The sequence below is a fragment of the Pseudorca crassidens genome, chromosome 18, assembly GCF_039906515.1.
Source record: "Pseudorca crassidens isolate mPseCra1 chromosome 18, mPseCra1.hap1, whole genome shotgun sequence".
Lineage (NCBI taxonomy): Eukaryota > Metazoa > Chordata > Mammalia > Artiodactyla > Delphinidae > Pseudorca > Pseudorca crassidens.
The window spans coordinates 62,896,211-62,919,744 of NC_090313.1; the positions used below are offsets into that span (position 1 = coordinate 62,896,211).

Genomic DNA, 23,534 nt, shown 5'->3' on the forward strand with positions numbered 1-23,534 from the left:
GATAATTTTGCTCCCTACTCCAACCAGTGAGTGCTTGCTTTGGGGCACACAGGAGATGATAGAAAAGAGCCTGCCGTTCCCTGCGTTGTCTTAGTTTCCATGTGCTGCTCATGGTGTGAACTTTTCCTTGTGTTGAGAGTGATTTTAATGTTGATTGGTACAACATATTGTTGTTACCACATAGTCTCTAAACAGAAGCTAGGTCTCTGGTTTTAACCAAAACCATGGTCATCTGTTCTACCTTTGGAGGAAAATATGGATGTGTTGGCCTGAACTGAGGGACTGTGTCTCTCCAACATGGTGCCCTCCTTAGGGATTTTGAAGGGTCTTTTTTTTTTTAAAAACATCTTTATTGGAGTATAGTTGCTTTACAATGGTGTGTTAGTTTCTGCTTTATAACGAAGTGAATCAGCTATACGTATACATATATCCCCATATCTCCTCCCTCCTGCATCTCCCTTCCACCCTCCCTATCCCATCCCTCTTAGGTGGTCACATAGCACTGAGCTCATCTCCCTGGTGCTATGTGGCTGCTTCCCACTAGCTATCTATTTTACATTTGGTAGTGTGTATATGTCAATGCTACTCTCTCACTTTGTCCCAGCTTACCCTTCCCCCTCCCTGTGTCCTCAAGTCCATTCTCTACTTCTGTGTCTTTATTCCTGTCCTGCCCCTAGGTTCATCAGAACCGTTTTTTTTTTCTCTCTTTCTGACTTACTTCACTCTGTATGACAGACTCTAGGTCCATCCACCTCACTATAAATAACTCAATTTCGTTTCTTTTTATGGCTGCATAATATTCCATTGTATATATGTGCCACATCTTCTTTATCCATTCATCCGCTGATGGACACTTAGGTTGCTTCCGTGTCCTGGCTATTGTAAATAGAGCTGCAATGAACATTGTGGTACATGATTCTTTTTGAATTATGGTTTTCTCAGGGTATGTGCCCAGTAGTGAGATTGCTGGGTCTATTTTTAGTTTTTTAAGGAACCTCCGTACTGTTCTCCATAGTGGCTGTATCAATTTACATTCCCACCAACAGTGCAAGAGGGTTCTCAAGGGTCATTTTGATCATATGTAATTTTAGCCCTAAGCACTGGTTTTAGAATCTGTCCCCTAAGATATTACACTATAGTAGTGTCTGATTTCTCTTTATGGTGCCTTTTGTGGCATAATTCAGAGTGGTGACATTTTGTGCTCCTTTTTTTTTTTTTTTTTTTGGTATGCGGGCCTCTCACTGCTGTGGCCTCTCCCGTTGCGGAGCACAGGCTCCGGACGCGCAGGCTCAGCGGCCATGGCTCACGGGCCCAGCTGCTCAGCAGCATGTGGGATCTTCCCGGACCGGGGCACGAACCCGTGTTCCCTGCATCAACAGGCGGACTCTCAACCACTGCGCCACCAGGGAAGCCGTTGTGTTCCTTTTTTATTGTAAAACATTTTCTAGTCTTCCTAGGTGATGAGAATATAATTGGAGCTGGTATTTGTTGCCTTCTCTACATGTGCTATATAGGGTCTATGTAACCTTACTGTTGATCTGGGATATTATGGAAGAAACTTAGAGCCACGCCTGGAGTCAAAATATTGGACACATCCCAAGTTGCTTTTTTAGAGTTAATTGATGGATGCTTATGCCACAGGATACTAACAGTCATAAAAATAAGCTAAGATTTCACCAAAGCTCAGTCTTTCCCCATTCTGCTTATTGTGGATCGTAAGCTGTTATAATAAGAGGAAAGGTCTGCACTGAAAGGGGCTTGGGAAATATGTTGAAATCTGAAGATGGACTTTGCCTAAATGAAACTCACATAAAGCCAGGCTTCCTTGTATAGGTCTAATCTCTTGTAAGTGCAACTTTCAACAACAGTCTAATTCGAGAAACCTTGAAGCATAATGTAAATATTTACCCTAAGGTTTACTTTAAAAATATTGCAGTATAGGGATTTCACGTAGTGAAACCATACAGAAAGCTTCCTAAAAATTCCCTTTGCATCTCTTTCCTTCTTGCCAGTTTTGTACTCAGGACAACTGGGAAAATCTCTCTCTTGTTCTGCGAAGAGTGTACTTCTGGGTGGCTTTCCCATCCTGTGCTCTCCCACACCACACACTGGTCTCCTCTGGAATGTGTACTCCCTAGCTCAGGCGGGTTTTCTTGTGAGCATACGCTACCCTTGCTCCAGAATTCTGGTGAATGGAAATTTCAAATCAGTATGAAAGTTTTGCTCTTATTTACACTTTGATCTTGGCTGAGACATGCTTGTTGTTACATTGATATAATGTGTTGAGTCAAGTCCTCTAAGACCCTGCAAACCAGATCAGTCTGCCTTCATTCTTTCATTAAATCGGTGGGGCCACTAAGAGGGGAGGTGTACAGTTATAGTTACAGTATATACCAGACGGTGGGCCCAAAGCATCACTCCTCCCTTCCCCTCTCAGTCTCTCCTTAGAAATTATGTTGTTTAAAGCAGCCTGCTTCCAGAAGGCTGTATGAAGGTAGTAGATTTAGATGTAAATGGCCCTGACTGAATCTGGCAGCTCTGAATATGGCGGTGTCAGTGGGGACTTATTTCCTTTTAAGTCTGTGTGTGCCTTTTATTCCAGATCATTCTTTGAGTTACTGCCAGAGCAGGACATATGGCTGTGGGTCAAGGGGAGAGGCAAACAACTAAGACTACTTGACATATCTTTATCTTTTACACAAGTTTGCTATAAAATTTGTAGAAGCATCTGTATTAGGGTTCTCCAAAGAAACAGGATGTGTGTGTGTGTGTATATTTTATATATATATATATATATATATATATATATATATATATATATTTGGCTTATGTGATTGTGGAGGCTTAGAGGTCCCAAGATCTGCAAGCTGAGCTTGCAAACTGGGGACTCAGGAGTGCCGGTGATGTAGTTTTAGTCTGAAGGCTGGCAGGCTTGAGATGATGTTTCATTTCAAGTCTGGAGAGAGGAAAAAACTGATATCTCAGCTTGAAGGCAGTCAGGCAGAAGGAATTCTCTCTTACTCATCCCTTTTGTTCTATTCTGTCCTTCAACTAGTTGGATGGGGCCTACCCACAGTAGTGAGTGCAATCTGCTTTACTCAGTCTACCCATTCAAATGTTAATCTCATCCAGAAACACCCTCACAGACACACTCAGAATAATCTTTGATCAAATATCTGGGCACTCTGTGGCCCGCTGAGTCAAGTTGACACATAATTTTTTCCATCACAGTATCCACAAGATTGTAGGAATATATAATTTACAATTCAATTTCATTCATATGTATGGATATTACTTGATGGATATGATCATACTTTTAGACTTCAGTAAAAGGAAAGGCATGGGAAAGTTGTAATAAAGTTATTTATTTCACATGTTTTTCTTGAAGAGTTATATTGATCCATAGATCTTTCCTCCACTTCATTTAACAATTTAGAGTATATACTTTATATTGCTGTCCTGACATCAGGAAATGATAAGAGTTCTTTCTCTGTTCTATGAAAAGATGACGCTCTTTTTCTCTATAGAAGGTGCTTATATCCACTCCATAAAGTCTCTAAATGGTTTACCCACCTCAAAAGTAACAGTCAGACCAGAGTTTCTGCGTGAATCATAGCTTAAAAAAATCCTGTGGTTTTTTTTTTTTTTTTATTCTCTTCATCTAACTTGGGTTGTCTCAGAGAAGCCTGCTTGAGCTGACTCACCTCCATATTATGCCTTCTGGGTTTTGTATTGTCAGCTTTCTTCATCTGAGAATTTGACTGAGAGACAAGTCTGTCAAAAGATTACAGCTTGATCCACTTGGTGGAGTTATTTGGGCCACAGTGCAGGGAAATACCTGTTGGGTGGGATAGGCTTTCTGGGTGAGGGGCTCTTTCTTTCAGAGGTGGCTTATGCCAGAGGGGTGAAAATATAGCTCCTAACTTCTTAATGCAATTAACTGGGAGGCAACATATGCTGTAGTGGTGTTATTTCTGTGGTAAACCTTCTCAGAGGTCTTTGGACCAGTAACTGGTCCAAAAGAAAGACTAAAGAGAAAGACTGGCTTTACTTGAAGTCTATGGTCTTTCTTATTGCTGTCCTTTGTACCTTCAAACCAGACTCCCTCCTTGGTCACCCGATCCCTCTCCCACCCATGTCATTTCCTTTGCTGCTGGTACAAGTGTGCCCACCTTGTTCCAGACCTTCTCCTGGACTGTTCTTTATGCCCATTCAACTAATATCTCAAACTTGACCTTTGTCTTTTCTTTCCAGCTTTGTGCTTGCCCCTTTGGGTTGATGAGATTTTCAGTTTCTTCCACTCCCGACTCGTTTCTAACTCTTCTTATTTCTAGGCCCTTGAAATAAATACTTTTTCCAACCCCACTCTGGACTCTGGGGCCTCATCCTGTGCTTCCTTACCCAGGCCATGGTGGGAGGGGTCAAGGAGGAGAAATCCGACAAATACCCTATGAGGTCCAATTTTCAAAAATCCTGCACTTAACCATAGCAACTCTAGAAGTAGCAAGCTCATTTCATGGTGATTTGGATTAAATTTATGTATCAAACAAACAAAAATAAATATATGTATAATGATTTCGTTCCAAGATTATTTTCTTTCCAGGCTTGTGCTTGCTCAGATCGGAATTTTACTCCTCTAGGACGTTAATAGTAAATCACCAAGGGAAATGTAAACTCTGCCACTCATAAACAGCCTCTAACATGGATGAGCTAGAGGGCTAAGCCAAAGGGAGAAAAATAGGAAATGTGAGAAATATCAGTTTTGGAATGGATAATTTTTAGATAATATATCTATCTAGTAAGTTCCCAGCATTTTAAGGGGCAACAGGAGTTTGATGACAAAAGAATTAGGTGATTAAAACATACAGGAAGCCAATCCTAGTAATTAGCCGTATTTAGGTAACGCAGTGTCACTTTGCTCAGGGACTCAAGCAAAAAGTCTGTTTTCAAAACTTTTCTAAATGATAAAACTTTGTTATAATTGAGTAAAATTTTTTTTACTGCAAGAACACTCTTTGTCAGAAGGAATTAAGAATTAATTATCCTCATATAATTGGACTCGGTTTTTCTCATTAACAGTAAAAATTTGTGGCAGCTTGCATTGTTTTTACCCTGGGGCTTGCTGGTCATAAAGCACTCTAGAAACAGATTAATTTGTAGAGCTTATTCTGACAAGAAGTAAATACAAAGGTAAAGTATAGTTTGTATAGTACTATTATCATGGCAGTCTTGGGCATAATTTATATATAAAGAAAATAAAAGAGCAAACATACTGTCAAGCTGATTGCCTGTAAAGAGCTTTATTGAAAACAGTTTTCTCCTTTTAAAAAGTGATTTATTTTAAATGTGCTTTTAAAAACAAAGGTCTTATTGATAACCATTTTAAGTATATTATCTCAATGTGGGATTTAAGTAAAAGGTCAAATCTTGTAGAAGTATTTTTGGTATGACTCAGTTCTGATCACAGACAGACTTTATCAAGAAAATGAAATTAGTTAACATTTTCAGGCCTGAGTACTTGTTTAAAGAGGCAGCAACTTTTTTTTTTCTTTCCACAGATAAAGAGTTCAAGGAGAGAACTTTGATTAAGAAACATGGGAGGGGCTTCCCTGGTGGCGCAGTGGTTGAGGGTCCGCCTGCCGAGATGCAGGGGGCATGGTTCGTGCCCCGGTCTGGGAGGATCCCACATGCCGCAGAGCAGCTGGGCCCGTGAGCCATGGCCCCTGGGCCTGCACGTCTGGAGCCTGTGCTCCGCAACGGGAGAGGCAACAATGGTAAGAGGCCCGCGTACTGCAAAAAAAAAAAAAAGAAAAAAAGAAAAAGAAACATGGGAAATGAAAAATTCAAAAACCTGTTGTGTACATGTTCTTTAAACGAGTTAACACTATATAAGAGGGGAAAAGCACTGGCTATGCTACACTAGAAGAAGGAACTTAATTCACACCTGTAATTTTTACAGTGTGGACAGATGAATCTCAGATCTTTTGTGCTTGAAATTATTTATTCAACTTGTTCAACTAAAGGGCCTACATTTTATATCAGAAAAGCTACTGTGGAACTTTTAATTTAAGTCCTGTCTAGGAGTTAGTCTTTCGCCCACCTTGGACCCTGTCCTGAGCATCTATGACTTGTCTTTTTCCTGGATCTAGTATGATTCCTACAATTGGCCAATGAGAGTCAGGCACCCAGTCACAGTAGGGCAGGCTCCATTTGCAGATGGGCTGTGTGACTCAGTGCCCACAGACGTTTAGTCATTTAGCTCCTTTCCCACGGAATAAGCCCCAACCATAAAAGTAATTAACCTTAGGTAGTCTAGAGGTTCATCAGAGGCAGGGAAAGAAGGACCTTTTCACTTTCCTTCTCAGTCCTGCTGCTCTCCCCAGCTTTGTGAGTGACACCTGAAGTGTGTACTTAGCAAAGAGCAAGTGGGACTCAGGTCCCTGGAAAGCACTGCTTGGTAAAAGCTCTGAGCATCCTAAAGTATTAAGCAACAAGAATCTATTATTCCCTAATTTTCCCTGATGGGGAAACCTCTTTAACATTGAACTTCATTTTCTTTACCCCCATTTCCTGCTCTTGAAGTGGCGAAAAAGAAAGCTTCCTCTAGGAGTCTGAGGGGGCCACTGCTCAGGCGGCTAAGCCCTCCAAGCATTCCCTTCTGTTTGCACCCCTAATAACCTCTGATTAGATATGAGAGATACTGCCAGGCTCTTCCTGCATTTCCATCTTAAGCTCTGGCAAAACAAATGCCAAATCTTGGCTCTTTTCCATTTAAAATAATCCTTCCTCTTTGCTGTGTGCATTGGGGTTAGAAATACTGACTTAAGTTGTGCCAGACTTGCTTCCAGCTTGCCTGTTCTCCATCACCCCCTTCTTCCTTGCTAACAGAACCCGATTTTGTTCATTATTGGCAGCAACATGCCCTATCCCGGGCAGTGGATCTTGACTGGTCTAAGCCAATTGGGATATCTTTCCCAGTCTCCCTTGCAGGTAGGGATGGCTGAGTAACCTAGTTCTGACCAGTAAGACTTAAGCAGCCTAAGTCCACTGGGAGGAAGTGAGTGGGGAGGGGCAAGAGAAGGCAGATTCCTGGGGAAAGTTTTTGTGCTCCTGATAGAAGAGTACAGAAACTGCTGGACTTCTTGCCCCTTTATCTTGGCTTGTCTGCAAATGTATTGCTTGGAGCTGGTGCAGCCATTTTGTGGCCATGAAGTATAAGCTTGACTCTGTTATGTGAGAACAATAAACCTACACCCACATAAGCTACTGTCATTCCTTCCATTACTGGGTACAGAATTTTTAATTGACACACACCAAAATGGAGATGTACAAGGAAAATATAGTTTCTTTAATTTTTTTGTAACTGATTTCATTTTCTTCTCCAGCCTTCACATTGGAAACGATGGTGGTGGAGGTAGTAGTAGATACTGACATTTATTAATTAATGATAATTTAATTTATTTGGGTAAATGACCCAGTTGTTTGATTTTTCTTCCACTAACCCTATACCTCTCCAAGATGATATTTGGAGAAAATGGGCAGGGTTTCTTAAGCAGTGGCATGCTCTAGCTGGCTTGCACTGGCTTACCAGAACTGATTGTTAAATCCTGGGGAATTTTGTAAGTCAGTTTTTAAATACAGTCTTTATTAATAACTAAGTTATACAAACTTACAATTAAAGAAATAATACTGACAAGAAAGGTAATACTCAAAACTCATCACTTCCTAATTATTTGACTATATTTTACTGTTATCTATGTTACTGAAGTTATGTCTCTTGTATCTGTAAGTGGAAATACTATAAAATTGTATGCTTCTATGAACCTCATCTCTTCCCAACTCTAAGTTCAATGGTGCAAAGGTGAAATCTTCCTTGGTGGCAGTATTTACACCAAGAAAATCTCTAAATGCTACAAACCAGGGCTTTTCCTCTCTGGAGAGTCTGTTGTTAAACATATATTGGAGCACCACTGGTATTAAGTGACCTCAAGGTCTATGCAGAGACTTAGGCCTTTGTGCTGCCTTCTGTTCTCCACACCAGTGTCACTTCTCTGCAGGTCGCTGACCATCTGCTGGCATCTGCTTCTGATGAACCTGGGCCTCTCTCTTATTCTGGTTGGGCCCTGGTGGTTGGTCTTCCCTAGATGACCTGACCCACCTCATCTCTTGTTGACACTATACGCACTCCTGTGGTCTGTTGGGATTCTCATTTATTTCCTGACTGGGTGGTTTGTTCTGTGGGCCTCGGCTATAGGATCTTTTCACTTTTGCCCTGGCAACCTCCTTGGAAATCCCCAGGAAGCCCTCCATGGGGCACATGGGAATTTCTGGATCCCTTCCATGCCACAAGGGAGCTGAGGAAGACCTTGGGGTGCTACCTCAGACCTTCCTCTCATCATACCATTTTCCCTCCCGGGAGACACCTCCATACTGGTGAGGAAGTTATTCTGGGATGAGGTTTCTTCTTGGAGTCCCAACAGGAAACGGGGGCAGAAACCCCTCTACTTTTGACTTTCCCCTCAACTTTTACCTAACAACCTCTTACTTTGAGAGTTAGGCCCAAGGCAAAGAAACCATGCCTTACCTGTCTCCCTACTTATGTCTCTTATTTTGAAGTCACCATTCACTGGAAAGTTTAATTTCCCCTTCTGGTTGGTAGGAAATATTTCTAAGTTATGTCCTTTCTGCAGAAGGAGTTGCTTTTACCCTTTCTCTGAGGGCATAACGGTGGAAAGGCTGTAGAAAACCTGATTTATAGGAGAGAATGAATTAAAAATACAACTTAACGTATATAAAAAATGATCCCCATCGTGCTTATCCATATGAGTCGTCTTGCCCAAACTTTCACTCCTCAGAACTCCATTAACTACTCCAGGGTACCCCAAATCTGAGAGTAAGGAGGAATAACTGACAGACATTTGTCATTGAAAAAGCACCAAAAAAGAATGAGTAGTTGCATTATCCTTTATGTATCAGTACTTAAAAAGAGATCTTTTGTAATTAATAAAATCTTTGAGTCTTTTTGGGTACTAGAAATAAAAGTGGGTGTAAAAATAATAAAACGGGCTTTAAGATGTTAAAATATACTGTTACAGGGGCAAATTAGGAACACGGCAAAGACTATTGCCAATGCTTTGCTACTCCCACTTGCAACAATTCTTTCAATGCCCCTGGCATGTCTATGACTTCAACTGAGTCCCAGCCATCTGTCGAGCAATGTCTCCCTTTATTGTTTTTTTAAAAAGATTTATTTATTTTTATTTTTGGCTGTGTTGGGTCTTCGTTGCTGCATGCAGACTTTCTCTAGTTGTGGCGAGTGGGAGCTACTTTTTGTTGCGGTGCGCGGTTTTCTCATCGCGGTGGCTTCTCTTGTTGCGGAGCATGGGCTCTAGGCGTGCGGGCTTCAGTGGTTGCAGCACGCAGGTTCAGTATTTGTGGCTCACGGGCTCTAGAGCACAGGCTCAGTAGTTGTGGTGCACGGGCTTAGTTGCTCTGCGGCATGTGGGATCTTCCCGGACCAGGGCTCGAACCCGTGTCCCCTGCATTGGCAGGTGGATTCCTAACCACTGCGCCAATAGGGAAGCCCCCTTTATTGTTAATAGTTTAAGATGTCACCACCTCCTTAATTGCATTTAAAAGCTTAAATATGCTCTTATTCTTTCTGGTCATAAATAACAATTCATGTTCATTTTAGAAAATACAGATAAACATAATAAAAGTCATTGTCTAGAGACAACCACCATTAATACCTTGGTGTACATCCTTCATTAATCCTTCTTCTACAAATTACCTTAAATGGCTGCACAGGATAGGTCACGTTCATTTTTATCAGTTATAAATAAGAACTTATTTGTGGTCTAACAATAACTTCAAAACCATTAACTGACATTCAGAACCTATTGAAAAGTCATGGGGAAGATATCCTTGTTGGGGAGATCTTCCTGGTGTACCTTAAATCACTCTATGCCTTTGTCATTTTGCTTCTCAAACTCCGAAGTCTTTTCCCCCTCTTTTACATTGATCAAAATCCTCCCTGTCTTTCAGGGTCCCTTGAAGTTCTACCTGTTTAACCTCCTTCAACTATCCCGCTCACAGTATTCTTCCCTTTCCACGGATCCCTTATTACATGTGTTGTTCATTTCGTACTCATTTGTACATTTTCTCAAATTTTTGCCAAACTGTTTAATGTCTTGTAGAAGTGTTTAGGGCCAGAAAGCACTTTCATGATCACCCAGTTTATTTAAAAGAGATCTTGTTATTACAGAGATCTTGTTATTACAAAGATTCTGTAACTGGGATTAAATCCCTGTTCCCCTGACTCCCAGTCTGGCTTTCCATGATCTCAGATTGCACCTCTTCATTGACTAAGCTAGCTAATAAGCCTTAAATGCTAGGAGCTACTATTAGCACATTCTCCATTTTAGGGATGAGGAAATTGATGTGCAGCTAAGTAATTCAACTCAAGGTCAAAGAGTTTGTAATAGGGTGGAAACCAACTGCACCCAGACCACTGACTGCAGGATTCCTGCTATTAATCCCACTTGGTATCACCTCCTGGCTGTGCTGTCACTTCAGAAAGGAGAGTTGGATGAGAACTGAAGACTGGGTTTGACAAGTAGGAAATTTTTTACCTTTGCCTGGGAAAAAGTTAGATTAGATTAGATTAGATTAGGTTAGTTAGATTCTAACTCATGGGGCTCAATTACAAGAAGTTGAGGAATGAATGGGAGATGAGGTGGCTGAGGGCCTGAGGACCACAGATAGGCTTGGTGGTGAATGCAAGGGCGTACAGGGCGGTGGTTTGAGGAGTAGGTGGAATTGAAGGAAGGCTGGCGTTATTGATTGATTGGTTGGATGGAAAAAGCTCAGTAACTGATGAAACATCCTAGAAGAGGAAAACAAGGATGGGGTCAAGATGCAGGAGTGACTGGCCCTGGAAAGGAGTAGGAGACTTTTCTTTTTGGACAAGAAAGACGTGGGGAAGATGAGTGGAAATAAAACCTGAAAGGTGGAAGGCGTGGAAGTTGTGGATAACTGTTTTGTTTGGAAGTTAGGGGCTGGGGTTGGGGTAGGGGACTCAAAGAACACGGAGCAGCTTTGGAAGTGCTGCTATAGGGAAAAACAATAGAGGAATATTTAGGGTAGAGCTGAGGTTGGAGCTCTTAAATTTGTAATTTAGATAATCAACAGTGCTTTGAGAGTCTCTCCTGTAGTACCAGAACACTCAGAACTGGGGAAATCAGAGAGCTGCTGGGGATTGTTGGGGAGAGGTGACAGGTCAGGACAACGGGACAAGAGAACGGAAATGTTGATGAAGATGTTGATGTGAATGACCAAGTGTCATTGTCTGTATTGTTGATGACCAAGTGTTCAGAACTTGTTATGAGTATGTCTCATATATTTTACATTTTTGGTATGCCTAAGGACAAAGAATACACAGGCATAAATATGCTTTCACATTAAACAACAGAAGTCCACTGAATTCACTTCTCAACTCCCCCTGCAAACTTTGGTGCTGGAGAAGAGGGAAGGGAGGTCTCTATTGAAGAGTACATTTTATCACCCATAGTGGTGAGTATATGTTGATGGATGGTAAGGGGAGTGAGGATTTTTTCCAGCCACCCGTGGGACCCCTAGAGTGCTGAGTCACTGTCTTCAGGGTGGAGAGAGACAGCCTGTCTTTTAGTGGATGCCAGGAGTGACATAATGGTGAGAGTGCTCCTGTTAGACCAAGAGCCCCAGGAAGAAGCACAGGGCGTCGTTTTTACGGGGCTAACTGGGAGTAGCCATGGTTCTTATCAGTTGCCACCTGCCGTCAGCTGTTTTCTCTCTACTTGGTCCCAACCAGTCTAACACACTTATTATAAGTTCAAACCAGCACTTACATCAGCATCATAACATTGCTTACAATTGTAGGCCTAGAGGATTTTACTAATTTAATCAGTAATCTGGTGATCAAAGGGAGAGGGTTCATAACGTGGGCATTGGGCCAAAGAAACAGTCTCACAGGGGTTTTCCTGGCCTTTTCTCTGGCCACAGGTATGGAAGGAAGAAGTGTCAGGAAGGGTTGATTAACTGGGAGAAAAGGCAGGGATTGAGGAGTTGGATGTTTGGTGAGGCAGAGGAAGAGGTTTAGTGGGAGAGGTAGCAAGGCAAGAGTACATGGATAGAGGGCAGGATCTTCAGGTTTATGTTTTAGTTGCATTCTGACGCAGGGCTGGAAAGAGAGGAGAGCATGAACCTGGGAGTCTGACCAGCATGGTTTAGCATCCCAGCCCCTGTTATCTCTGAACAGGGGTGCTATAGCCAAGCTTTTGGTTTGTTGTGAGGGTTATAGAAAACGACGTGAAGCTGCTGGTATAGTGCCTGTCATTTGCCGAGTACTTGGGAAATCGGATTGGCCAAGTCATCAAGGAGAACACTGAAGTTACCCAGATGCTGGCAGGAGTCCAGGGGCGAGAAAGACCTTGGAGCCGGATGCCAAGGCCTTCAGACGCCCTGGGGGAGTGGATGGAAAAGGACGGTATTACATGATAGACGCACATGCTTCAAAGGAAGAGGCTCTCGAGGAAAGACAGAACAGCAATGGTTTGGAAAAGACAATGAAGAGTGAGGGGACAGCCTTTTTATGGGGTGGGCCTGGAGGAGTATGTCACCTCCGCATCACTCAAGGCTCTTCTACTGTTAAACCCCAAGGCCAGTTCAGAGGCTCATCCTGCCTCTTATTTTTTTTCTTCTTCTTCTCTGCTTCAGGCTCCTGGGATAGAAGCTACTTTTCTTTCCTTTTAGCAATTGCTAGCACTCCTTCTTTCCCTTAGGTTTCTCATCTCAAAATTAGCTGTGAAGTGGGACACATCCACCTGGTTACCCTTCTTTTTTCTTTATTGACCCTGAAGATTAGCAAATACCATTAATTTTTAAAAACTGTGGTACAACACACGTAACATAAAATTTACCATCTGAACCATGTTTATGTGTACCGACCCGTAGCCTGAAGTACATTCACACTGTTGTGCTACCATCACCACCATCCATCTCCAGAGTTCTTCTCATCTTGCAAAACTGAAACTGTATACCCATTAAACAACAATTTCTTATTGCCCCTTCTCCCAGCCCTTGGCAAACATCATTCTACTTTCTGGCTCTGTGAATCAGCAAATACCCTTTTTGTTTTAAGGACTTCAGAGCTCTTTACTACAAAGGAGCAAACAGAGGGGAGAGAGAACAACCGTAGGAGTCAGCCGTGTAGCTCCTGTGTGGCAGGAGCTGCACCCTTCTCCTCTCTCCAGGGTGTTCGTTGTCAGTCTGCTGTAGGTAGGGAACGTCAGGACGTGCAGTGTTGCTCCTCTCACTCCTGGGCGTGGGGTGTCTTGGCTGCCGCTGCACTCTAGGTCCCCCCACCTCCCACCCCTGCAGCTAGTGATACCCAGGTCTCCAGCTCTCCTCCACAGAAGGCCCATGCTTTGCCATGGATGGAAGACTCTGAATGATGACATGACCATGAATTACCCCTTTTTCTCTAGGACCTCCTTCCTTGCTGGTCTTCCTCAGGCAAAATCCGCCCAGGACCATTACGGATGCGAAAGGTTGATTCACCTGCTCGGTATAGAAAAAGGGGCAAAGGTTGTGACTTAATCCAATTTACTCATTAGATTGTTCCCCACAGATGTTTTCTTTGGGAGAACACAACCACTCCTCTTCACTACAGCAGGCATCCCTCCTTCCTGCCTCCCTTTCTTGTTCCTGGGGACCCTTCCTGGGGGAGGGGTGGGCTCTGGGTCCTTTTGCCTGCAGGAGGCTTATGGGCTCTAGAAGTGGGGAGCTCAGCAGTCCCTTCTCCCTTGGGACTGGGTGGGCTTGGCTGAGCACAACTTTGAGGAGAGCAGCTCTCAGGCTCTCCCTCAAAAGGCTGAGCAGGCCCTCTCCTGGCACTTACTTCACAGTGCATGCTGTGTTTTGTTTCTCACCACTAGGATCACTCTGTAAGAGAAGCGTGTGTGTGTGTGTGTGTGTGTGTGGTGTGTAATTCTTAGAGCTGCCCTGTTGGTTGAGGCATAAAACTGAAAACCGTCACAAGCTCAGATTTGTATTCTGAAGTCAAAGCTAGCCTGATAAAGCCATCTTTTCATTCAGCCGCCGCTTTGTTACAGTCAGGCACTGACATACTTTACTGAAGTGAAAAGGTGAAGGCAGATTAAGAATTTATGGAAAAACAAACTATCGGAGGCATTATACTCACTAGAATTCCACACATTTAATTTTGTTGTTTTTACTTTCTTGCATCAGGCCTTTTAAATCTTGGAAGGAGAGCAGATGTTTGGGATTTCTTTTTCTTTTTTCTGTTCTGTTTGGAAATAAATTCCCTTAGTGTGACAGTTCAGACAAGCTGTTTGGACTGCCACTGTGGAATGCTCCAGAGGTGGGCAGGGAGGAGGCGTCTCGATTCCATGATTAAGGCGTGACTGCACTGGGAGCTCCACTCAGCCATCTCCAGTGAAATACCATGAGAAGGTACAGTTGGAATCTGACCCACAAGAAATAGCCTGAGTCCTCAGGCCAAAGTCATGATTTTAGATTTGCTTAGTTGCTTAAACTTGGTTCCAGAGGCAGGCTGTGTATCCTTTGAGCAGGATTTGTGTACCCGGGATCCTCAGGTGTGCCTGGTGGCTCTAGAAGGCTGGCCGTTAGAGCTACTGATGTCTGCTTGGGGCACCTAAGTGGAAACATTTGCTGTATCTCAAATGAGCTGGCAGAGTTTTAAATTTACTACTGTACGTTTCTGCCGAAATAATAATACGCCACGTCACATATGTGATTTCCCTGCATAGTACAGTGGTTGGGGAAAAAGCCTGTGGGGTTGGCCTCCTGGGTTTGGATACTGGTTTTGCCTTTTGGTGCCTCTGGTTTTCCATTTATGAAAGAGGGATAGTGGTACCCACTTTTTAGGATTGCTGTAAAGATGAAATGAGTTAATGCCTAAAAAGTGCTGAGGGTAGTGGTTGAGACATTGAAAATGCTCTGTAAAGCTGCTATTACCATGACATGAAAAGGCACTTTAGGGATATAGCTCTTACGAAGGTTTTTCTTTGTGTGTGTGGGCAAGATGGTGGGACAGGCTAAGTTTGAGCTCGAGGTCTTTTAGATAGGCTGTCTTTTATCAACCTCTTCTATGTGGCATCTCTCCCCTACGTCCAACCCAGGGTATTGACACTCTCGTTGCTCTCAACCCTCAGCGGCTCTCGAGAGAGGTCAGCTGCCCTGAGATGTTCGTTTCCCAGGGATCTATGCATTTCAACAAAGCATAAATGGATGAATGTAATTGAGGAAGGAATTTGGGAGACTGGTTAACGACTTAGATCACTGACCAGAAGTCAGACCCTTTGAGAAAGGGGGTTTGGGAGAAGAGTGGGAGAAGTTGCCCAGAGTCATCAAGTAACACCCCAAATGCACCTTCCTGAAGTTATCTGCCCCATGCACTCGGCCAAATAGAGATTCTTTGGTTTACCATCTCCTCAGGCATGTGTACGCCTTATGTACACGCTTGTGTAAATTGCTTTAGATATTCAAATGGCTTTTTTTCCCTGAAAATCTAGTAGAGATCTGATTCTGAAGGCCTGGGAGTTTTGTTTGTGAAGGAAGATGAATTTTGGGATACAGTGGAGGAGGGGTGGTTTGGGTAGGGCCTTGGGTATCTAAGGGCCAAAGAGAGGTAAAAAGGAGATGGGTTAGGGCTCAGAAGAGAGGTGAGAGCCTGCCCAGGAGAGCACAGGATGGAATGATTATGTTTGAACAGGCCTGGGTCAGACTTCAGATCTTTCACCTAATAGCTCTGAGAGCAAGTTATTTCATTCCCTAATCATGTTTTGTTTTTTTCTCTTTGGCGCCCTAATCAAATATCTGGTGCTACTACTTAATTTCTGTGGTTTAGCATTTTATATTGCCAAAGAGGAGCAGGATTTTGGAAATCGAATCCCTTTATTTTTTGGTGTTTCATACTTTTTTCTTTCCAGTGCTAAACGTGGGTGGAGAGGTTTATTAGTTTGCTAAGGCTGCTGTAACAAAGTGCCACAAACTGGGTGGTTTAGAACAATGGAAATTTATTGTCTCACAGTTATGGAGGCCAGAATTCCTAAGTACAGATGTCAGCAGGGTTGGTTCCTTCTGAGGGCTATTGAGGGAGAAATTTGTGCCTCTCTCTGAGCTTCTGGTGGCTGTCTTCTCCCTGTGTCTCTTCATGTTGTCTTCCCTCTATGCATGTCTGTCTCTGTGTCCAGATTTCTCACATTGGATTAGGGCCCAATCCTACTCCAGAAGGACCTCATCCTAACTTAACTAATTACATCTGCAATGACCCTATTTCCAAATGAAGTCACATTCTGAGGTGCTGGGGGTTAGAACTTCAGTATACGGATTTTGGGTGGGGCACACAATTCAACCCATAATGGGAGGGTTTTTTTAAGTAGTCTCCGTGCATCTGGGCTCATATAGCAAGGACCAGTTTTCTCCAGATTCTATTCCTTCATTGGAGTGATATCCGCATGTCATATGTTTCCATCCTTCCCTCCAAGGTGTCTGTTTACATATCTGGCCACCATTTGATAATCTTTTCATCTTCATGTGTTTTGAGTATGGAATGGCTATGATAATTCTCTGATACTAAGGCCTTATCTGGTGAAGACTGTAAGATTTATTTCTCCATGGGTCATTCCCCTTGGGGGTAGTTGTATAATTTGAAGCAGAAAATGACTTGCCTAACTAATTTACAAAGATACTTTAATATTACTAAGTGTCAGATGACAGGATAAATTCTGGGATGCCTTTGCCAGCGTCTCCATGGTATGGGCAAATGTAGCCTGTGTCAAGGGAGTCTAACACCAGCCCTGGGCTCCAGAAGCAGCCATTTCTTTCTCACACATTTGACTTTGTCATTCCTGGGCCCGTGTGCCTGCATAATTGTACACTTAAAATAAGGACATTAAGCAGAGTATGGTGGAGGGAAAGGCTTTTCAGTTTACCCAGATGTTTCCAGTTGTTTGAGCCTATGGACTACTCTCCAGAAGAAGGCATCTTATTGGAGTAAATGTGAGCATGCTCACTACACTTATAATCTGAAAAGGTGGTTGGTGCCCCTAAGCAACCAAAAGAAGCCAAAGAAAATCCAGAACCCCTAGAAAATGTTGGTAAGTTTAAGGAGACATGCTGCAGAAAAGAACATGGAAGAACCATTTGCAAATTTATCTAATTTAATCTTATTATAAACTTGTTTCCAGTAAGAAATTCCTTCTAGTGAGTAGAACACAGCAAAATTTGAAGCGCTTTTTAAATTTGACTGAAGAATTGTACTGGGAATTTATCCCAAGGAGATTACTGGACAAGTAAATATGGATTTATGTATAAGAATGTTCATTTCTGTGTTCTTTATAACAACCAAAACTAGAAATCATTTAAACACCCAATATTAGGGGACCAATTGAATACATTATGATGGTATGTCCATTTACTGGAATATTATGCAGTTGAACAATCATGTAGAATCTATTGACATTGACACATATTTATAATATATAGTTAAGGTTACAAAATAGTATGTATAAATGAAACATTTTTATAGGAAAAATTGTTTTCATAAGCCTAGAAAAAAGTGTAGAAGGATATAGAGCAAAATATTAATAGTGATTATCCTATGAGATTGAGTTATTAATCACCTTCTATTAAAATTTTTTCCATATTTTCTGATTTTTTTCAATAAGTATGCATTACTTTTATAATAAAAATAACAATGAATCAATATGAAAATTGCCTTTGGAGTCTCTAGATGACCACTTAATATCTGAAAGTTTTGCTTTTCCCAGCTTCATAGTTCTTGAACAATTGGCCCCATTCAGATTCTGACATTATAAACTGCCACACTTTTGATCAAAAGGCTTATATTTTGATCAAAGCTCAAGGACTGTTTATTGCTACCAAAACATTTAAAACCCATTCTACCTAGTGAGCTCTGCTCTTCCCTAGTTTGTTGACCTTGATTAACCTCATGAGTCTGAGCTCATCTGGGTGGGTCCAGAACAGAGTCTACCCCATTTTCAAAAAGCATCAGCATGTCACCATCTGCTTGTGAGGTTTTTGAAGCATATGGATCAGCTCAGAGCACCAACAGTCCAGGCCCTGCAAGAGCATGCCACCTCAAATTGTCTGCTCTTCATCACCTTCATCGAAGCTTGGCTGAGAAAAGTGACGTTTATGGGAGATTGTTTAGAATTCACCTTTTCCTCTAGATGCTACAAGTTCTATGCTTGAATCAAGCCAAACCAACGGAAATTTCCATTCTTGGAATATATTTTCTAAGCTTCTCATGACATTATATTCATTTAAATATTAGTCTAGAAAAACAGGAAGTTTATTAAAAGGACACAATGCTGTTGTCTCACAGAATTCTCTGAAAGAATTCCCCCAGGCCATAGGGAGGACCAGAAAGAAGACCAAAAATCAGAAAGACTCTTACTTGCACCTCTAGTTTCTGCTTCTTATTGTGTCAGTTTCATTCTTTTTTTTTTTTTTTTTCTTTGTGGACCCAGCCTTCTGAGTGTCTCTGATCCAGGAACCCACATGTCCATGAACAGAATAAACAAGGTGGCTTGAGCACCCCCTCATCCCCAAGGGTGGAGGAGATTGGCCAGGGTAGGGGAGAGTAGCAGTAGGGGGAATTGGGTAGTTTTCACAGAAAAGGCATCTATTACATTCTGGCATTTTTAAAGAAAAAAGTATTGTCATGTTTTTCTCATTTATAGGGCATAGACTATGACAGAAAGCCTTATTTTATTTACTTCTATTTTATCTGCTTCTATCTATTCCACCACCTTTGGAGGTGGCATATATTTCTATTACCTGGAATTCCCTTTACTAGAAGTTCTTGCTTTGGGAATAACCATTCTTATGTCCTAGATTTTAGAACTGAAGAACGTGGGAATTCCCTGGTGGCCCAGTGGTTAGGACTTGGCGCTTTCACTGCTGTGGCCCGGGTTCAATCCCTGGGGAGGAAACTAACATCCTGAAAGCCATGTGGCATGTCCAAAAAATAATAATATAAAAAATAATAAATAAAATTGCAGACTGTTACAAGAAATAGGTGTAGAAAATCATTTAATGCATTTTTGGGTAGGAATGGTTTGAGGTGACTATCAGGGACATCACTGCAGCATCTCGATAACGTTCACATGACAAAATTGCTTTAGAACATTGTGATAAATATTAGATTAGAAAATTAAATATAACTAATTCTTACTTTTCTCTGTGGCTCAGAGACAAATGTGAAGCTCAGCTGTAGCTATTATCCTAGGCTCCTATGTTGTGTATTTGTGTTTTTCTTTTTGTTGGTCTAAAACCCCTACTTTTGTTTATATTTTCCCTGGTCCTGATGCTCTTCTTCTTATTTAGTTTTATCAATTATTGCACGTATTTTTATTGGAAACACCACAAAATCTTTAGGAGGGAAGCCAGTCATAAATAAAGACCAAATTGTTAATCTTCAATAAGAGTTTAATTCCCAGCCCACTGCACCATGCACCTTTCCATCTGTCAAAGTTAGTTTTAAAATTGCTGCTTCTTATAATCTAAAGGGGTTAGCAACGTAGAAAAGTCATATAGGGATAGACACAAGGAGAGATGTAGGGGAGCTTTTACTGTCACCCTACATAGAACATTATGTACCAGTTCCCTAGAATATCTATCCATAAGGTTGGTGTCCAGGATACTTCTGTGCATACTTTTTTCATGTAAAACTGTGTATCGATAGATAAAAGTTGTCTTCATGTTAACAGGAGTCAGCTTGTGCATGTGGTAAAATAAAATCTATTTGATATTGTTTGTTAATTCATATGATGCCTTTTTAGTCACTATTATTTTAATATAAAACACAAATTATATGTATGTGTATCTGTGGCATATGTACACATATAATAGCTGTATTATATGTATATATTATATAGATATGAGAGTCAGATATAACACCTGTCCCCATAAGGATATACTTAAATATGAAATCTCATACCCAGTAACACTCATCAAGTGCTTTTTTTGGCCACTTTATAATAAAATTTTCAAACTTTCAGAAAAGTTGAAAAAATTTTATAATGAACAACCATATGCCCACCATTTAGATTCCGTAATTAACATTTTACTATACTTACTTTATCACATATAGATATCTACATACCTATCCCTCTATCCATTCATCAGTACATCTTATTTTTTTGGATACATTTTGAAGCAAATTAAAAACATCGAAACATGTCATCTTGAAACACTTCAGCATGCATATCTTCAGCTAGAGTTAAATATTTTCTATGATTTTTTCCCCCCTTTGAGGTGAAATCCACATACAGTGAAATGCACGTACCACTGGAAAACTTTTGATAAATGCATACAGCTGTGTAAACCACTATTAAAATATAGAACATTACTATCATTCCAGAAAGTTCCTTCCATGCTCCTTCCCAGTCAGTCCCCATGCCCAAACCCCTAAGGCAACAATAGTTCTGATTTTTTCCTATCATAGATTTGTTTTGCTTATTCTAGAACTTACAACTAGAATTATATAACTGCTTTTGAGAATAAAAGGGAATTTTTCTTTTATTGTTAACACTATTTAAATTTCTGCGATACTGATACATGGCCCTCAGGGTCCTAAAGTACATAGAATCATAGATTATTATCAGTGGGATATTATCCAGGGCAGAGCAGTAGTTTACCCTTGGATCTGGTTGACAAGAGATAGCTTGGACTATGTTCTTGGGCAAGTTGCTTCCATGAAATTTTTTCGTTGTGGTCTGAAAAAGTGAAGAGCTTTTGGAAGAGAGTCTAGTGAGCAATCAAATACCCCAAAGTCTGCAGGTGTCTGGCCAAAGATTGTTAGTCAGCTCAGAGAATGGAGACACTCTGCTGGCTGGCTGCCCCCAGGGACGGGGACACATCCTGCCTTGAGGCCCCCAGCTGGGGGGAGGGGCAGAGGAAGAACAGCTAAAGGATGGGCAGCTCACTCTCGACCACTTCACCCCAGACACTTCTTTTCTTTTTCTCTTTTTTTCCATTGCCTCTCTGTCCTATTGACCTTTAATTTCCTTTCTTTTCATTCTCTTCCTTCTCTGCCATTCCCCCGGAGCAGCCCAGCCTTCTGATCCTGTGCTCCAGGTCTTGCTTGTAGCTCCCAGCACCCGCCAGACGCTCTTTGGGGTGTTCCTTCCCAGAGCCCTCCCGAGAGCGTGAGGACAGTTCCGTTGCCCCACTTAGCAGGGCTGGGGAAGTGAGAGCTGCTAACCCGCCGAGGCTATGAGTCAGCAGTTCTCCCCTTGGACGCGGGCCTGGGGAGAGACCCTGGGAGAGGATGTGGAGGAGGCGCGCTTTCCTTTCCCAGACTGGAGATCAGACGTCTCCAGGGGCGGGGGTGGGGAGTTGGGGGCTGGAGGGCCGGGAGCACAATTGTTGTAGTGCTGTGTTCACGTGCTTGTACACATCACTGAGTTTGTTTCTGTGAACTAGTGTCACAGTTCTAAAATCTGTTCTTAAAGTCTTTAGCTCTTAAAAAAATTTACTTGAAAATAAATTTTATATAGGTCTCAGAAGGTTGAGAAAATATACCTACTAAGTGTGAGAAGGAAAAAAATACATACAGGCTAGTTAAATTAATCATCATGTCAAAAATGTATAATGTGATTTTCAAAACATGCTGAACAGTAAGACATCTTTTTCTTTATGTTTAAATTTTCAGTTTGATGTTTATAAAAAGCTTTATACAAACTAGGCACATAATAGGTATTCAGTAAGTTTTTGTTGGTCACAGGAAGTGCAATAAATTAGAGATCATAAGAGATTACTCTTATTTAAAGGATTGAGATTTTCTACTATTTTTAGCCAAAGAACAATGTGCACTTTTGAATTCAAAGAGTCCTTATTACTGATTGGGAGTTTGGCTATTTTGCAAAAACTGGTTACTACATAATGTTATATGATGGTGTGATATCTTTTTAAGTTTAGGCTTGATATATAGTGAATTATGGGGCTTTTCTCCAATTTTGAGTAAACACACTTAAAAAAAAACCCTCTGGTTTATTTATCTTCATGTAGCTTGCGTCACAAAGTTTATTTCAGTAGTCACTTAAAATTAAATTCTTGAATTCTCACGTTGTATAGAAATATCCCAGGAACCCTTTCTCGGTTGAACAAGACTTGTATATCGGTTCATGAGGCATAGTGTTATATTCTTGTAGTTGGCTGTGGCTATAGCCAGTTTGCATTTCTGAATATGGTGACACAATTTTTAATTAGTTACAGCCACTGGTGAGGATCGTTGACTAATTTAAAAAAAGGCTCGGCAAACACTTGGGCATTGTATCCTGCTAACACTCTTCACAGATTATTCCTTTTCTAAACTAGATTCCTCTTGATGAGATTTAGACTCATTTCCTCTTGTTTGGCCTTGAAAGGTGACTAAGGCCAGCTATACTCCAACCTCTGAATACAGCCGGAGCTCCAAAGCCTGGTTTCTGTGTCCTTGTCTTCTCTATGGGGAAGGTGGAATTGCTTTCCCTGGGAGGTGATTATAGCTTAAGCCATATTGCTTCTCTCAGTGGTGTGATTCATCAGGCCTCTGGTGAGAAAGGTAGACTTCTTTCAGGAAAGAGTAGCCAACATTTTGGCACCTCTGTTGTCACTAAACACCACAAGGTAATGGAGTACTTCACACACCCTAGAGATCCACATATGCTCTAGATAGAGCCAAACTATTAATCAGTGCCATATGAAGAGGATGTCTGTGGAAACGGCCTCTCTCTTCCATGTCAGGATTTTTTCAGTTTAACATGAGTGTATGTGTTAAGAGGCATATCATAGAAAGTATCCTGAGACTAGAGGGTCTATTTGAGTAACTAAGAGAGTTTATATCTAGAATAATGGAATGAACTCTGTCCTAGGCCATAAATCCAGGTATCTTTGTTCTGAAATGAAACAATGCCTAGTTATAAAGAGTTCATTTTCTAGGGCTTCTAGGGAAGCCCTAGAAAATGGAACTCTTATACATTGATGATGGGAATGTAAATATTGTAGTTGCTTTGGAAAACAGTTTGGTAGTTCCTGAAAAATAAAAACAGGTGCGTCCCTGGTGGCGCAGTGGTTGAGAGTCCGCCTGCCAATGCAGGGGACATGGGTTCGTGCCCCGGTCCAGGAGGATCCCACATGCTGCGGAGTGGCTGGGCCCGTGAACCATGGCCGCTGAGCCTGTGCGTCCGGAGCCTGTGCTCCGCAATGGGAGAGGCCACAGCAGTGAGAGGCCCGTGTACCGAAAAAAAAACCCCAAAAACAAAAACAAAACAAACAAACAAAAAACCCCAGCAAGGTTGGGATGAGTTTTATAAATAAATAAATAAATAAAAAAAAACAGAGTTACTGTATACAGCCTGGCAATTCCACTCCTAGGTATATACCCAAGAGAATTGAGAGCAGATATTCACACAAAAATTTATGCATGAATATCAGCATTATTC

The 23,534-nt window shown here is 41.6% G+C and overlaps 1 protein-coding gene across 1 annotated transcript in view; it reads left to right on the top strand.

The window, feature by feature from the left end:
• Positions 1-23,534, top strand: part of LOC137210905 (uncharacterized) — a 719,095-nt gene that overhangs the window by 48,482 nt on the left and 647,079 nt on the right. Inside the window, exon 2 of the mRNA XM_067712973.1 lies at positions 5,559-5,774. The gene's annotated coding sequence lies outside the window, so the exon portion shown is untranslated. The remainder of the gene's footprint in view (positions 1-5,558; positions 5,775-23,534) is intronic.